Raw genomic sequence first — 6,008 nt, forward strand, 5'->3', positions numbered from 1 at the left:
GAATATAGGTACTTGGCCCATAAAAAAGCCCATCAGTGGCCAGAGACTCTAGTGCTTGGCCCCTGGCCTTACCCTAAATCAAGCCAACCCCAGTGTAATTAACTTCTGACCTGTGGCGATTACCGTTGCCGGCGGCCGCTGCCCTCGTGCCCTCACTACTGTGCTTTTTTTTACCAATCTCGGTTCAGGGGGAATGACATGCTTTGAAATTACAAGATATTCTACACTGATAGTAATGTTCCAATACAAATGTAACTATATTTTAATCAATTTAGCTAATACGCATTTAGATGTGCCTAAGTCTTGTACATCCAGGTCCATTGATATTGATTATTTCTTATGCAAAGATTTGTGTTTTTTTGTCTTTGTATGTTTGATCGAATCACTTACATGTGCAATAACTAAGACATATATAGATATGCCCTAGATACAACAACAACAACAACAACAACAACAACAACAACAACAAAGCCTTTAGTCCCAAATAAGTTGGGGTAGGCTAAAAGGGGAGCAAAAAGTGAAGATTTTGGGGTCGAGCCTGGGTCTCCTAGGTGGGAGCGCGAGGGTCTAACCAGTCGGTCTGGCCATGAAGATATGCCTTAGATAGACCATATTTTAATTGTATTGAAGCGATACATTATTACAATATTATGGTACTTATTTTTCCACGGTGCACACTTTTTTTAATCAACTTGGCTTGCCCCCCTCTATACTCAAATTCTGGCTCCGCCCCTGGTGGCAGGGACGAAGAAAGGCGCTGGAGTGGCGGTTGGCGGGCTCGGGCGTGTGCGTTTTATAGAGCGCATGCGGCCGCTTTTTCACGCGCGCGATTTTTCCCGGCGCACCGGAGTCTACCGCGCTTGCTGGAGCGCGTGAAACCGCTCCTCGCGCGATATATATCGCCGCTGTTGGAGATGCTCTAAGGGTTTATTTTCCAGGTTTTTTCCTACTCAACAACCAAATGTGAGCCCAAAGTGTTGGTGGATTTTACTTGCCGGTATTATCAGCACTGCATTCGGTTGATGCTGCCGCATCTTTACTGTTACTGTACGTCTAAGAACGAGTTGGCAATATGCACCTAGTTTGACCATGGTCTTTATGTCAAACAACGGCCGGCTCGTCGCCAAAATCTAAACGATGGTCATCTCCTTCTACTACTACTCCCTCCATCAAAAAATACTTGTCCGCAGAATGGATGTATCTAGATGTATTTCAATTCTAGATACATCCATTTATATCCATTTCTACGACAAGTTTTTTCGGACGAAGGGAGTAGTATATAACATCTGGATTTGCACGACACTAATGCCACCTATATAAGGATCAACATTTGTCATCGTAGAAACGACATGGTTGCATGGCAAACTCCTGAGACGCACCAGTCTAAAACACTGAAACGAGGAGCATTCATATCCGATACAGGAACAAAGCAAAAAATGTACTTGAGCGGTTGAGCCTAGACCTACTACTGGTTTGAAAAATTTAAAGTCTCAAATCATCATACGGGGAAGAACATTCCAATGATTGATGGCCATAACCATCAGCCATGCATGTTACAAAAAAAAGAGAGCGTCGAGAATTTCAGCGCAGCTTTGAGAGCACGATCAAAGCTTCGTGGAGACCATGGTACAGGATTTCTTATCTGAAAGCAAATGAGGCTGCTGGATGTTACATCCCCCAAAACTCCAGTTCACGGCTGGCGAATTCTTTCATCTGCTTCTGGCTACGGAGATCTGGTAGAATTATCAAGGAGATGATAAATGTGTAGTTTAGGATCATGCACAGAAGAAACATATTTAAGTTCACAAATATACTTTCAATTTAACAGAATGGTGACAAGACATCAAGCAGATTATATGCACATAAAAACATGTAGCTTTTCGGGGAAGGTGGAACAAGACAATATGCAGCTTACATCCGTCAGCAAATAGCACAGAAACACACAAGCAAGTAATAATACCGATAACACAAGACGACGATGAGGACGCTGATGACCACGAAGGCGCCGCGGCCTCTCTTGAGCTGGGAGTGCAACGCCGCAGCCCCCGTCTCGCCCTCCTCGAGCCCACCACCTTTGTCAGCATTGAGGAGAGGGCGGTGAAGCGTAAGGCGCTGAAAGAGGCCCTCCTCGGCTGCTCTCCTCGGCTCCGGGAAAAGCCATCTGTAACCAGGTGGTCGAGGCCGTGGTCCGCCCCCTTGGGAAAAAAGCGGTGGCGGAGCTCCGTTCTGATGCGGCCATTCCGGCTGCCCCGGTGCGACGTCCTGACAATGTGTAGTCTCCCCCGGCTTGCTTGTATCGCCCCGAGCACCGTCGCCGTTGTTGTTATTTCGCCCCGCCTGTTTGGGAGGCTTGTATCGGTCCGGGCGGCCGTCGAATCAACCAACCCTTGTATCGCTTGTTTTGAGGAGACGAAGCTCGCTCACCTCGACCCTTTCAAACTGGCCTCTTTTCTCCCGGGGCGCCTCTCGGCTTTCGCCGTCAAGGATGCCGACGGGAGCCGCGGGGGGATTGTTACGGCCTGGGATCCCCGCCTTTTTGACCTTCTTTCCTCCGCCCCCTCCAATTACTCTCTTACCACGGTCCTGGCTCGGTCTCCACGGACCTCTCTTTCGCTCTTACGAACGTTTACACTCCCGCTGATCACTCCTACACGCAGGCCTTGGTCGAGGATCTTGAGGTGGTGGCCGCCTCTATCTCGCGCCCCTGGCTTGCTCTAGGTGACTTCAACCTCATTCGGAGACCAAGCGAGAAAAATAACGATCGTTTCGACGCCGCCCGGGCGGCGACCTTTAACGCCATGATCAATGGCCTTGGGTGGCTTGAGCTGCCGCTCTCCGACCGTCTCTTCACCTGGACCAACAAACGATCTCCCCCCACTCTCGCTCGCCTCGATAGGGTTTTTTTCGACCCCGGGTGGGACGCCCTTTTCCCGGACTCCTCTCTCTGCTCTCGCCCCCGCACGGCCAGTGACCACGTCCCTCTGGTCGTCTCGGCCGCGTCAAAAATCCCAGCCTCCACCAGCTTCTTCTTCGAGACTACCTGGTTAACTAACCCTCTCTTCCTCCCTTCCACTCTCCCTGCCTGGACGGGGTGCTCTAGCGGCCAGGACGCGGCCGGGGCGCTGGCCACGCGAAAAAAGGCTTTTAGGTCAGCAGCCAAAGCTTGGAAAAAGCAACACCGCTACGTCCCTACCTTTCAAAACGACTGTTCCTTTGTTATTGATCTCATGGATTTCTTGGAGGAATTCTGTTGTCTCTCTTCAGATGAGGCTGCTCTCCGCTCGGATGCCCGTATGGCGTTGGACGCTACCATTCTCAGGCAGGCAGCCTACCAGAAGCAGCGGGGGAAGTGCCGCGGCGTGCGGGAGGGGGATGAAAACACCCGCTTCTTCCACGCGCAGGCCTCCCATCGCCGGTGCAGGAACTGCATCCGCGTCCTCGACGTCGACGGCTCCCATGTCATGGGGCATGCAGCCAAGGCCGACGCGTTGTTGGGCTTCTACTCCAGCCTCCTGGGCCGAGCGACGACACTAGTCTGGCGTTTCGACGTGGCGGGCCTCCTCGCTGTGGCCCCCCGCGTTCACGGGCCCTCGCTGGTGGCCCCTTTCTCCTCCGACGAGATCAGGCATGCGGCTCTCTGCCTCGACCGTTCGAGCGCACCGGGGCCTGACGGGCTGGGCCCGGCGTTCTACCAGGCCGCCTGGGGTGCGGTCGGGCGAGACTTCGAGCGTCTGTTCGCCGCCGTCCACGACGGGACGGCGCGGCTCGACAGGATCAACAGAGCGTTTATCGCCCTACTCTCGAAGAGTGAAGGGGTCCCGACGCCGGGCGGCTTCCGCCCCGTCTCCCTGCAAAACGCCGACATTAAGATCCTGTGCCGTGGGCTCACCACCAGGCTGCAGCGACAGATCGGGCTTCTGATCGACGAGGACCAATCCAGGTTCATCCCCGGGCGGAGCATTGCCGAGAATTTCGTCTACGCTGCGGAGATGGTGCAATGTTGCCACAAGCGTGCCGCCCCCACCATCGTCTTCAAGCTGGACTTCTCCAAAGCCTTCGACTGCATCAACTGGGAGAGCCTGCATGTGATCGCACTAGCTAGGGGTTTCCCTGAGCTGTGGTGCGATTGGATGGACCGGATCCTCCGCTCCTCCCGCTCCGCGGTCCTGCTCAACGGCGTCCCGGGGAAGTGGTTCCCCCTTCGCTGCAGGCTGCGGCAGGGGGATCCCATCTCCCCGTACCTCTTCCTCCTCGTCGCCGACGTGCTCCAGAGGCTGATCCTCCGTGACGATCTTCTACGCCACCCGCTGCTGGAGGGGGGCCTCCCCTTGTGTTACAGTATGCGGACGACACGCTCATCATCATGCGTGCGTGTGCGTCCGTGGTGGCCCGGCTGCGCTCTATCCTTGACGACTTCGCTGCGGCTACCGGCCTCGTCATCAACTACTCGAAGAGCATGTTGGTCCCGATGAACGTGGATGCGGACACACTGGCCGCGATCGTGGCAGCCATGGGGTGCCGGGTGGAGGGGTTCCCGCAGACCTACCTCGGGCTCCCGCTGTCTTGCCACAAACTCTCCCTGGCGGATTTCCACTTCATCATCACCAAGGTCGACCGGTACCTGGCCGGCTGGCGTGCCCGCCTCCTCTCCCCGATGGGGCGGCTGCTCCTCATCAACGCCGTGCTGGACGCCATTCCGATCTATGCCATGGGCGCGCTTAGGCTGCCTCCCAAGGTGGTTCGAGCGCTGGACTCCCTCCGCCGCTCATTCCTCTGGAACGCGGCCGAGCGTGCCTCCGGTGCATAGTGTCTCGTTACCTGGGAGCGGGTGTGCCGCAGCAAGGAGGAGGGGGGCCTGGGGGTCCGTGACCTCGCCACACAGAATGACGCCCTCCTTCTGAAGATCCTGCACCGACTTCACTCCATCCCCTTGTCCCGCTGGGCGACCTGGGTATGGAGCACCTTGGGGAAGTGCCTTCTCCTGGACCCCTGTAGCTCGGGGCTCGCTGGCGAGCACTGGTCCGTTCTCCGCGGGCTTATGCCTGTCTACCGCGCTCTCGCCCGCGTCTCGTTGGGGGACGGCAGGATGACGGCCTTCTGGGAAGATCATTGGCTGCCCTGCGGGCCCTTGAGGTGTGCTTTCCTGGCTCTGGCCTCACATGCGACCTGCTCGGAGGTCTCGGTCTGGGCCGTTCACAACCTCGGGCTGGACGCGGTGCTCGTGCCCCGGCTATCCACTGCTGCCGCCAGGGAACGCCTCCTCCTGCTCCCACGCATTGGGGGCGCGGGGGAGGGCGACGGTGAGGCCAACCACCGAAGCTTAGTCGTCTATGATCAGATGGGCGGGCGGCTGGCGTCAAGCGCAGCCTATGGACTCTTCCGCCTGGGCGGGGAGGTTGTGGAGAATGCTGCCTTTCTCTGGAGTACGCCGGCGCCCTCCCGAGTCCGGTTCTTCGCCTGGCTGCTGACGCTCGGTCGTATCCTCACTAGGGACAACCTGCTGAAGAAACACGTCGTCGAGCTTGGAGACGCCGAATGCCCTGAGTGTGGGGCGAGCTTGGAGACGCCTGATAACTTGATCTTCGGCTGCCCCTTCGCGTGTGCGTTCTGGTGCTCGTTGCGCCTTCCCACCTTAGGGGCCTGTGTGCGTGACCTACACCTATTCGACGCCTCCATGGCGGTTGGTGCTGCCTCGCCGCATGCGTTCGTGCAGCTATGCTGCTGGCACCTCTGGAAGAGGCGGAACGCAGTGGTGTTCAGGCGGGAAACGCCGTCCCTGGCCACCACTTTGAAGGCCTGCCGTGACGACGCCATCCTCTGGCGCGGCCGGTTTCGCTCTACGGATCGTGGTCATGTTGATGCATGGCTGCTGGCCCTGCGCGGATAGAACACAAAAACTGCATGTAACATAGTGGGGTTGGGGGTTCGTTCCCCCCCCTCTCTGTTGCCTTCCCGACATCTCTACCAATGTACTCGGTGTTGGGTTTGAGAAATATATTCAGGTGGGG

At 56.4% G+C, this 6,008-nt stretch overlaps 1 pseudogene; it reads right to left on the bottom strand.

The window, feature by feature from the left end:
• Positions 1-1,668: 1,668 nt before the first annotated feature.
• LOC119360650 overlaps positions 1,669-6,008 on the bottom strand; it is a 7,102-nt pseudogene continuing 2,762 nt past the window's right edge.

This window comes from Triticum dicoccoides, chromosome 2B (assembly GCF_002162155.2).
Source record: "Triticum dicoccoides isolate Atlit2015 ecotype Zavitan chromosome 2B, WEW_v2.0, whole genome shotgun sequence".
NCBI classification, from domain to species: domain Eukaryota; kingdom Viridiplantae; phylum Streptophyta; class Magnoliopsida; order Poales; family Poaceae; genus Triticum; species Triticum dicoccoides.